The 12245-nt window shown below is 43.8% G+C and overlaps 1 pseudogene across 1 annotated transcript; it reads left to right on the top strand.

Moving 5' to 3' along the window:
* The first annotated feature begins 2405 nt into the window (after positions 1–2405).
* On the top strand, positions 2406–10955 carry LOC144762146 (uncharacterized; annotated as a pseudogene). The gene is made up of 3 exons (XR_013596057.1): positions 2406–2578; positions 3776–3873; positions 8614–10955. The product of XR_013596057.1 is annotated as an uncharacterized LOC144762146 (transcript).
* Positions 10956–12245: the final 1290 nt, after the last annotated feature.

Here is a 12245-nt window from a genome sequence, read left to right as displayed (position 1 = left end):
CTTCCTACAGGACTGGTTGTACCACGGATTTGTGGCACGTGCCTGTCGGTTAATACGTTTTCCAGGTTTAGTAAAACTAGCGTGTGATTTTTTTTAAGCTTTTATTGGTTAACTCACTGAACCCTCTGAAATCTAATGACTTGTTATGCCTAACTAATTAATTGAAAGAATGATATAGTGATAATAATAAAAACAGTCCACCTTACGAGGACGAAAACAACACTGAGAAATGGCGTTTGAGCAGCACGCCACAGTCCTATTGCGTAGCCAGACAACCGGCGCGAGAACTCAATATTTAAAAGAAGGACTAAACACACGTCCTCCTTTACCTACGGCAATTTGAGCCAAGTCGCGGGGATGCCCATGTTTTTCTAAACAACGAAGGTAAGCAAACTACTCGAACGGTCGGGGTCACGGGCGTGCGTGTAGGCTCTTCTGATCCCGTCACTCTACTCGTCCTCTAGAGGGATTGCATAGATAAATACTACGAAGGCTTGATTGAACCTCGGTCATTTATGCCTCCGTATGAAAGGCGGCTTGCACCCATCGAGGAATTTAAGCTCGGGTCCCGTGGGGGTCTCTTATGTCAATCGGAATGCTGAAGGAGTCCCTTATTACAAGGGGTCATGTAGAAACTACTTTATATATTTTTTGATAAAAATAGGGTACCAACGTACATATGGCTTATGATCCTTAAGAGGTTAGCCCATCCTACTCGCTTTTAACAGTAAATTCCGATTTATCAGAGTAAATGGAAACCGAAGGGCTTTAGTATTTAGAGCACGATTTGGCTGTAACACACATGAGCGGAATTTTACTGATTCTGGCCTTGGATTATTTCCTTTCAGCTGCAAGATTTAAAACGAGTGAGATGTCTTGTATTAAATGAGATAAATGAGACTTCAGTCGAGTCACATTAAAGGAGTGCTGCCATATTGTTGCCATTACTCTGAAGGTTAGTCCCAACCGTTTCACGCTATATGTTAACGATCAGGTAGCAATGTGAGTTTTTTTAAAACTAAATATTACCCATATCATTCTTCTAGAAATTAATGGACACCATCTTAAAACTGTGAAGGTATTTTCTACAACAACTCCTACAGAATTGTAATAATTGGCATCGGACAATAGCTACCTAGGTAAGCTGTAAACCACTTAATGGCAGGTACATTTAGCAATGACTCCTAGAGGTTTGGAAATAAACATCAGAGATGTATTTTGTACATATTATCGTAGGTACGCCCTGCCACACAGAAGCAGATGACAAGAAGTTACAACTGGAGCTCTTATGTGTCTTATACCTGGCATCAGGGTAAGAATACAATGTATCACTAATGAAGTTCAATCTAAAAATAGACTTCTAGGGTATATTTTAAATCATATTGTTAGGTTTTTGAAAGGACTGAGGGTCGATGAGGTGCCATAATCACATATATTAAGCTTCTCCCCATTATCTATTTTCTTGCGACCCAGCCTTTGAATCTCTCTGTTTTTTCTTTAGTAATCCTTCAGTAAGCTCTACTAATACGTAGCATGTGGACATAGACACAAGTGCTGGTTTGTTTTTAGGATGAAGCATTGACAAAAGATGTAAAGCAATAATACAATGTAATCACATAGTCTGTATATAGTGTTTTTAGTGATTTCTCTACAAGATGACTAAAAATGACAAGAATTGAAATAATATCAATATGTTGAATCAAAATAATGTCTTAGATACATGATTTGTTATTTTTTTGTTACAGATATTCATACAGAGTTTATAATTTTCTTGGGAAAGATTGTTTTGTTCTGCTAAAGGTCCTGAGGAAGGTGGTCCCATCCCACCGAAACGCGTCGACCTAACATAAAGTGATCACATAACGACTTGTGACCCCTCAGACACAGAATAGAGAGTGAATGTGGAGTGTGTGGAAGAGTATGTATGAGGAAAACGTGAGATTGTATTGTTTTCTCTTTTTTTCTCTGTATGACATTTAGATTTTAAAGTGTTAATGATGAACTACATGTTTGTTTTGTAAATTGATGATCATGAATTTAAAGAAATACTGAAAATAATGAGAAATAACTTTTTTCTATAAAAAACATAAATGTGAAATAGTATTTGTTGTCATCTTGTTTTACAGACTCTTGTTCAAAGTGAAAAATTGTAATTTGTAAAAGTATTTAGGTCTAGAGGGAACATTTCTTGTTTACCCCATGCTGCCATCATACTTGAGGTACTCCGTGGTAAACAGCATATGGTAGCCAAAGGCATTGAATGAGGCAACGTGTGTTGCCAGTATTGTGTTTATTTTGTTTAGAATGCCCTCTGTTCTTTATTTCCTGCGCAATTCGTTGAAGGTTAAAGTCCCAGCTGCCCTGGAGGCGGTGATCTTGGGCGTGGCAGCGTTCTATAAAGAGTGGCCTGACCCCATGGAAACCAATCTCTATTCAAACTCTCTTGCCGGTCTAGGAGCTCTGGTCTTTCCTGCAGCGTCATCTGGCGAAATCTTGAAACATTGTGCTAAGGCGCCTTCTCCTTCCTGACAGCTCCTGTGATCCTCGCCAGCTCCAGCTGAATTTCTCTTTCCGACAGGTGAGAATCCAAATAAGCATTGAGCGCCCATTTGAGCCGGAGGCTAGCAAATTAATGTGTTATTTATTATAGTGAAACAGTGCGCTTGACCGTTGATGTATTCGGCCATAATTACATCATGTAGGCCTCCAGAGAGAGTGTGCCAAGATACTCTTATATTTCTGGGCAACTGAGACGAGCCTAGGGCTCGAGGCTGATTTATGCTTCTCACTGGGAAATATCCGAGTGATTTATAGAGTGTATGAGCAGGACTAAGAATGGTGGCACCTTTTGTCTGGCGTGACCGGGGTGAAGGATGCTGAGTTGGCCTCCACTTCTCCGAGTGATTGTGCACGTGACATGCGCCTGACTATGAGCCGTCATCATATTCTGGCCTAACATTGTGCAACAGAAAACATACGAAAGCTATCAAGCGTCAATGTGAGCTATCAAGAACCAAAGCCCATCTTTATGTCATCTTATGTTTATTATCTCACTTTATGTTTAAATCTTTTTTATTACAAAACCACCAGATGATAACTGTACATGCGCCTCGCAGAGGCCAGATTGCCCGACCGAGCCACGCAGGGCCCGTGATGCTTATGCCTGGATTTCCAATCAAGAAAAAAGAGTCCCCCACCCAAAAAAAAAAATTCCCCACCCCTGTCCCCAAAGCACAGTCAGAACAAGAAAAGTAGGAAAGACAAAAAAAGAAAGAGGTTCCTGTCTCTAGTGCGTCAAAAAAGTTGTTACCTCGGGGTGATCAGTATAGTGATTTCAAGGGTTGTCCGTAGGTTGGCTCAAGTGGAGGAGGCGAAGAGAGCTCGGGCAGGGCAGCTCTCAGAAATCTTGGGCAAGAAGTGCCAAAAAGTGTTGCCAGATTTCCCCGTAGGATGGGCCCTTCCCTGCTAGGTTCAAGGAGATGCGTCCCATCCCAAGGATGTCCAGAGGCGTTGGGGCCATTCTGAGTGATTGGGGATGCGGGCCTTTGCGCGCTCTTCGCTATAAATTGCCAGCCAAATCTTTAATTGTGGATGAGCTACATTTAGGCATTTGTACAGTAAGAGTCAGCTAGAAAAGCAGAAAATTGTTGTGCACTGTCAAACTCTGAGATCCAATATACATCTTTTAAGTGGTTAAAAGGGTTTTGGGGAAAAAGTCACTTTCCAATGTCTTTTGGAAGAAATTGACAAAATCATTGTATTTTTTTCCCCTCAGGAATTCAGTGCTTTCCCTTGGCGGCATGGGAGTCTTTGCTACAATGTTCGTGTTGATTCTGTGCTCTGTTAATGCACACTCATCTCACAGGAAGGACGGTAGGTTATTAGCTGATCAATGGTATTGCGTGTTCCTCGTTCACCAAGGTTAGCTCTGCGAAACGTTAGCTAGAGCGTGTGTGCAGAATCTCAGGGCTTCATCAGGGCCGCACAGCTTACTTAAATAAGATGTCAACTGGATCAAACCTTGAGACGGCTGGAGCGCCATGGAACAACTGCACATCTGCAATCAGAAACCACGGAATGATTTGCTAAAATTAACCTTGAATATATAGAATTGGCTGCTCAGTGGCACTTTGGTATCTTCAGATTTCTGTAGCTACTTTTCACAAATCGCAATAGGCTCAAAAGGTTCTTGTTTATCAATCAGGTTTCTTGTAAAGCACTACTATTCACCAGTAAGGGCCTCAAGGTGCTGAGTGAGGGTGGTGTATCGGCTGTTCAGTCGAAGAGCCGGGTCTGGAGGTCCTTCCTGAATTGAGGTGCACATCTCCAAAGGCACTCTAGCAGACATCTTAGTAAACATGGCTAAATCATGAAGTAAGCAAAACAATGAGCTCAAAACATGTTACCAGTGAAATGCTTGTGGCAGAAAGAAAGAGTCTAGTTTAATCTCAAATGGGAGTGAACATCATGGAAGTACTGTCAGCAACAAGTAGGGCGAGAAGAGGCATTTGAGGAAAAGCAGAAGCCGGCCAGCAGTGGTGCAGTTCACAGATGGGCAGAGGTGCACACCATCTACTAAACGTGCATCTGCCCATACTGCACAATATTGATATGATATTCGTGTTGATTCTGTGCACGGTAAAGGCTGCACACTCATCCAGCTTTCTATGATGAAAGCTTAGCTCTCCCTGTGCTGAATTACTGATGAGCACAAGCACTTTGGATATTTCATAATCATGTTCAGCACACATCCATGCTGCTGGTTGACATGGTTGGCATGCCATCCTGTTAAAAGGGAAGCATATTGTCACTTGTGCCCTTGGGCTTATGGAACATCAGTACTGAAACAATAAAGCAAGGTTTATCTAGCCATCCATCCATCCTAAGTGGAGGCACATCTCACGTGGATGTGAATGTGCACAATTATTAAGATGTCTCAAGATATGTTTGGGTCCCTCTCCTGTCCTGAGGTATCCTCTGCATTTTGGGATGTGTGGCCCTTCCTTTATAATGAGCAGAGTAAAAGCTACTTTGCAACCAAAGTGTCAAAGCGGTACAGCACAAACAATTCTCACCGAACAGACGACAACTTTAGTTTTTACAGCATGCATCCTTGTGCTACACCACAATATAATTCTATGACAGTGTGTGTACTACAGGAAAGTTCTGCAACATCCAGAGATGTTACGCTCTTGCTGTGTGTCAGCCCATGAAACCAAATCAGTAGTCCCAGTTGGACCCGGCTGCAGCGTAACCCATGCATTTCTTCATTTCTGGACCAGCATCTCTCATCAGCTCTAACAACAGTATAGCACTGTGGCGCTTACTTAATGTGGCCATCCTTTTCATCCAGTGTTGAGATTCCATCGACTGCGCGTTGTTGTTTCATAGTATTTGGTTTGTAGGGGTAGGAGAGACTTAGAGTCAAGATACCCTTAAGGATAGTCTCAAACTGATGCCTGGAGATGGGCAGATAATAGTTATTGGGATAGTGGGCTTCCATTTCACGTGTCTCCTCTTGATGCTCTGTAAACCACTGAAGGTTGCATTGAAACCCAGGTACAAAGACCACACGAGGGAACTCTCTAGTTGGTATGAAGTCATGCATAATTGTGGACAGTAATTGCTAAACAGGAAACCTAGGTGCATATTCTCAAGGACTCATTGCTGAGTTATTAGCACTGTAGCGCGGCAAAAGTGGCGATAGACTATACGCACCTTTCCCAAGCTGGTGCAAACTGCCTATATCGCCAGTTTCTCAGCTATAGCTGCTGCATAAAACACTGCCATGGATGACAGCGGCAACTAACGCTAATGATATGCAGAGTAGGCGTTCCAGTGCAAAAACGAACTAAAACACCACTTGACGATATTCTCAACGACCAGCCAGATCGGTGATGCGAGCCAAAAACACGCAATAAGGCAATAAGGGATTCAACACCTGCCTTTGACTGGTGTTAAGCAGGACGACAACCTGCAGTATGAAAGGGAACCCTGCCCAGAGCCACATCTGAAGACCAACACATGTCATGGAGTTACTGATCATGAAGCTCAGAGACCCAAGAGGGCCACAACAGGTTGAAGGTACATAAAAGAACATAAGAGCTGTCTGAGCCCGTGGATTAGGAAGTGTGCATCTTCAAAGAAAAAAAGTTTCCATAGCCTAATTTACGTTCCACATGGCTCCAAAATGGAGTAAAGTCTCAGGCCAATTGGTGTTCTGCAGCAGCCCAGTGAGATGATTTATGAGGCTGTGGAAGAAGCAACATCTCTAGCAGAGTTGGAGCGCAGCATCCTGCACTTCCAAAGTGTAATAAATGCAACTAGTTGCGAACACAGGGGATACAACTAAACCAGCTTCATAAAGCTTTTAGTCAAACTCTGGGAAGTCGCTGTCGCTGTTGCTGTGCTTTGGGAAAAGAGAGCTGGAGTAACACAGGAGAGCATGGGTGGAAGGGATGTGTGGGATAGAGCATGAACACACAGGCACTCCCATGGGGTGCTCAGAGGAAAAAAGTAGTTCCTTGATGTCAAGCTGTGGAAGGTTACAAATATCCAAAATAAAAATGAATGTCAAAAAGAAAAGATCCACGGGAGGGAGAATAACAAGAGGAGGAAGGAAAATTGTTGCATAAGAAGCAAATATATTAGATTGACAAACAAGAAAGCTAAACAATGACCAGCAGTGGGCCTACTGTAAGTTTTGGTATTCTCTACATGTCTGTCGATGACAGTAGCCCCTGCCTAAAAGTGTGACATGACTCTTTCATGAAAGGAGATTGCCATGTTTTCCCAACTTGGCTCCCTTTCTAAAATGTCTGCCTTACTTCTCAAAGTACACCTAAACTGTTTTTAGGGCTCGCCTATTAATATCCTGCAGTGTAACCAAGAGCTCAAACCATCAGGCGGATCAGGCGAATTTCTGCGGATTTCCAACAGTTCACGATCACAAGCACGCGCATTTCCCCACCTCAATGCCATCAGCCTCCCTCCCACAGGCCTCCCTTCTCCTCCCCCTAATTGATTTTTTTTTCACGGCCGCCAGGCCGTGAGCTACTGCAAAGGGTTCAGCTGCCCCGCCCCCTGCAATGCCCAGAGCTTGTTGTTTCTGAGCTCTTGCTGTGCTCGTTTCCTTTTCTTTGCTCTCTCTGCAAGGTATACAGTACTCAATCTGTCTTTCACCTAGTTCCTCTGTTCATCCTTCTTGTGCGTGCATGTAAGTAAGGCTGTGCTAGTTTTCTCTATTTGGCCCTTCCGGTGCCCGTAGCTGCACTCATGCCCTCCTGCTCCTGTTTCCGGTCATCAGTTATTCCTGTGCTCGTTTCTTTTTCTCCTCTCTCCATTACGTTTCCAGTACCGAATGTGTGCCCATTCCCTCCGCTGAGATGTTCCTATGTGTATGTTCACTGAATCCTGCAACACACGTACTGCTCTTTCTGTGCTCTTTTTGTCCTTTCAAAAGTTTATCTCTCCAAATGTCCGATTCCTTTGCTCAGACCTTTCTGGTACAGTTTCCTATTCAACACTCTCCCTCCTCTGCTCCCAGTGCTCTGTTTTTACACATTCATTTGCTGTGCTCAACACTTCCTACTTGTTTAATTAATCCTGCCGCAACAGTTGCCTGCACTTAACTATTAAAGCATCTATTTTCTGTGCTCAATTCTTGTTTTTTATTATGCATCAAGCTCCTAAACCAAACGTGCCTTCCTGGTATTTCATGGTGCTCGAGTCGATAAAAAGGGACTGGTATTTATCAGACAGCATTAAGCCCGAAAAAGTGGCCTAGTGTTGCATGATAAATACCACGCAGGCTTCTGTGCCATCGGAGCATCACAAAAAGTGACGCTCCGGAGGCGCAAGGGGCTCATAAATAAGGCCCTATATTTTTTGTTTACCTACATCAGAAAAGTTCCTGAATACCTCTGAAATAGTATGTACTGCTGGACATCACTGTTGGCATGGTGGGCGCTTTTAGAGCTGATCCGTATGTTTTTTTTTGTTTTTTTGCCCTTCTGGAATTTATAATCGCAAGGAGACACTCTAATGTGCTCTATCATAAAGAGATGAGCCATGTTCTAGACCTATTTCAAATGGGTGCTTGTAGTGAATTGTGTATTTGTGCTCCTGGACATTGTCTCAGTATGAAGCTGCCTCCTTGTGCTCTATTGTATCCAGATGCAATACGACTTTCATTTGTATCCCACTTGTACTGTAGTGAACCCTGTATCTTTTTTATCGAACATGCACATTGCCTGTGTGTTATCAGTGATGCTTTGCTACTGTGTACTTTTATGGGTGTCTGAACCAAAATGAAGTTGTTAGATGACTGATGATGAGTTGCGTGTCTCATGTGTCTTGGTGTGACCCTTTTCTTCTATACTTTATTAAATGAAGGGAGAGGTGCTCAATCTATTCTAAAATTATCCTGCACTTGCTATTTCAAATGGGGATTTTATTCATTTTTTGTAAATCTTACCAATCCGTCTGTGCCGCTTGCGTGCTTGATGGACTGTGCATGCGACACTCAGAACATTACAACTCTGAGATACTGTAGGATGCAAAGTACATTCCTTGCTGTTCTTTAACTCAATTCTACCCGTGTCTGCTTTGTAGGTCTCCGCCGTCGTGCCGTTGATTCGTGCAACTGTGTTTATCAAAATGGAGGCTGTGTGATAGCGGCAGCGCCCCCCCCCCAACAAGGCCTGCACCTGCATACGCAGCTGGACGACCTGTGTAGGGAAAATCAGAGACTGTGTCCAGCCCGATGCGTTCTTTTGTACCTACCCAGATACATCTCTGGGCACCTGCCTCCAGGGGGCTGGTGACTGTGAAGGATATTCTGACAGATGTCAGTGCGAGCATATCTCTCTTTGGCTTGGAGGTGGCTGTAAAATCACTGTTCCCGCCATACCCCGTACTGCCTGTGCGTGTAGTTCAGGATGGTTCTCATGTAGCGCGAAGATAGTGCTGTGCACAAATCAGTATTCCATATTCTGTGATAAACCTGGAACAACTGTGGAGTCTTGTGTAATGGGGGGCTGGTACTGTCACTACTGACAAAACACAGGTGCGCAGGGACAGTGCCTCCTACATGAATCGTCCCCAACAAGCGCTGTCTTACGCTGCCCGACCAGTGATTCTGTGATCGATTCATGAACCTTCAGGAAGTGTCCTTTCCAAGGAAGTATACACCATTCTAAATAAATGCTTCACGTGCACATTAATCATATGATCTGCGAAATGCCCACCTGCAATCCAATCTAAACCTGATCTAAATCGGCCATTTCTCCGAGTCAAGTCTTCTATGTCTGAAAAGATCTCAATTTGGGAATCCCAATACCAGCAATGCGTGGAAAAGCTGTTTTTGTCTGATCTCAGTGTTTTGACCTAAAAATGCCACCACTTTCTGGGACTCATTCACAAGAAACTGCAGCCAGGCGTCACTTTACTTGTGTCTGCGGCAAAATAGCTTAGAATGCCACGGATGCGCCGTATTTATGATACGGCTCCCCATGGCGCAAGGAAGCCGATGCAACAACAGCAGTGCGTCAAATAAGTGAGGCAGCGTCACTTCAGTTTGACGCAAGTAGCCTACGCTCCGGACATCAATGTGTGGGAGCATCAAAGGGGACACATTTACCTTCCACTCTAACATATTGGTCCTGAATGTGACGCATAAAAGTGCGCATATCGGCCACTTGTATAAATTGAAAACTAATGCGGCACAGCCAATTCCGACGCAGGCAAAACAGATGTAACCCAAAAGAAAGTGACGCAATGTTGGCACAAGGGGCTAGTAATTGAGCCCCTTTGGGCCTCATTTATGAAAAGTGACACATCGCTGCGTGAAAACAGTGATACGTCACTTTTCATTCTGCCCTCCTTGCAACACCAATGACGCGTCATACTTACCATATGACGCATCATGTCGCAAAGAGTTACAGATACGTCAGTATTTCTGATGCATCTGTAGACGCAAAAATGACGCATTGCTAAAATGTGTCACAAAAGTGACGCAACTCCAGCAATAGGTCATTTCATATGGGCAAGTCCGATATGAAATGTGCCTGTGTCAGTCTTACGCCTGCCAGGAGGCAGGTGTAAGATATTGACACATTTGCGTCCTAGAAGTGGCGCAGTGAAATCTCAGACTTCACTGCGTCACTTCTGTGACCCTCTCTTGCGTCGGAACGCCCACCCTGCTTACATTGGCGCAGGTATAAAGTGGCGCTGGGGTTTACAAAGTGACGCATCTCGGTAGATGCATCACTTTGTAAATTCGGTGCAACAAGGCTAATTTCTTACGCCGCTGGCGCGTACAAAAACTGACGCACCAGCGGCGCAAGAATTGACGCAAGGGCTCATAAATAAGACCCCTTTTAGTTTAACTCTAAGAATAACTGATTTAATTGTAAAAAGACCCAGACATAACCATGTTGACTCCTTCAATTAATTGTTCTCCATTCCTGATGTCCCCACAATTGCACACATTGTCTAGGTGCGTGTGCACCCCTCTTGGTATGTCATGAGCCAGAGGCAGCACTCATGACATCAATAGTAATATACCTGGATGCACCTGCGAAGTTAGACTCAGTGTCGCGTACAGTACTTAATGAGTAATCAACAACGTATATGTCTCCTGTAATTCATTACGCGATCAGAGGATTTTTCACACAACACTTGCCATGCACAAGTACCGGGCACGATGAGTCATGCTGCTCCCGCTGCGATATTGACACCTGCCAGCAGACTGTATTTTTCCCATCAAAATATCCGGTGTGTTCCATGTTAAAATTAATGATATAGCTAGATTTGGTAGGCTTTGTATGGATAAGCGAGCCCTAATCTTATTCGTCCCACCAATGTATCTTTTATTGAATTTCATATGCTTTTCGACTGCAAAGAGATGTTTAAATAGTTATGAAATGTTAAATAAAAACAACTCGTCCACTAAATGTAATAAGCCTAGGACTTTAAGTTATTTTTACACCCACTCTTTATGCTAATGACTGTAGATCTCTGCCCATTTTCATATGGATCAAAACTCTATATAGTGCAGCCCTGGAGAGTGGAGAGAGGCCTGATATATTGGGTCCTTTAACCCAAAGATCTATTTTCTGACTCCTGTCCTAAATAGAGAGATGCCAGTCTTGTTTCTGAAGGGTCAGGTCATGAAAGAGAGGAAGGACAAGCAGATGCTGGTTGTTGAAACCGTGTTACATCAAACAAAAGATGGGCCAGATGGACGGAATGCTGACAATGCAAAGATTCTCCCCCAGTCAACATTTCTGGGATAAATGCATCGTTCTTTTGCCCGCTACGCTACCCCAGTTTGGACCCAGCCATATGCAAATCAGTCTTGACCCTGTGCCCCATGGGAACAGTCCGAAACAAACTGCCAGGCCAGGTCCTCCCTGGGCCAGAAGCAAGCATCCTGGGACTGGTTTCAGGGTATTTCACCCTTCTTCAGCCAGGCTAGCTTGAATCCAGTGGCACAGTGAGCAAGGGACCCACGTCTGGGCATTCCCATCCCACTTAGGGCAAAAAGCGTTACAACAAACAAAAGATGGACGGAATGCTGACAATGCAAACATTCTCCCCCAGTCAAAAGATTCGGGATAAATGCATCGTTCTTTTGCCCGCTACGCCACCCCAGTTTGTTGTCGAAACAGGGCAGTGAGAGCTTTGGTTCTGACTCATTGAATGGGTTTAAATCCCCTTTGGCTCGGGGAGGCCTTTGTTCACAGAAACAGGTGGGAAATGAAAAAAAACATTGGAATGTTTATCTCCGGGAATCCACCAGCCAGTAGAAGTCCAAGGCACTCCATTGTCTTTCATGGATCACTCCACATTCTAATCTTCTAATCCATGTTCATGGCTTGACTCATAAAACGTTTTGCGGTCACAAAACGTTGAATCTATGTCCATAAATAATGATTTACAGAATTGAATTCTGCGGGGTTTTTTACTGGAAGTTCTGCTCTTCTGGTGAAAACCACCTTCGAAGCTGAACTTTCTGCATGCAACAGTCTGTGTTAGGGATACCAAAGGAAAGGCAAGGGTGTTTTACACACAATGTGAAAACTTGCAAACAAAAGTACTTCTCTGGGTAGTCTGAAAACGTTTTACCCCAACTGGCAAGCATTCTGAAAGCAGGACTGTGTCTAAGATGAGTCTAAGATGAGAAAGAGATGAAAACACCCCCATGTTTTATGGGGCTGCTAGAGAAGGGGGTCCCCAGTAGG

This window comes from Lissotriton helveticus, chromosome 6, assembly GCF_964261635.1.
Source record: "Lissotriton helveticus chromosome 6, aLisHel1.1, whole genome shotgun sequence".
NCBI lineage: Eukaryota > Metazoa > Chordata > Amphibia > Caudata > Salamandridae > Lissotriton > Lissotriton helveticus.
This window is presented reverse-complemented; position numbering and strand designations above follow the sequence as displayed.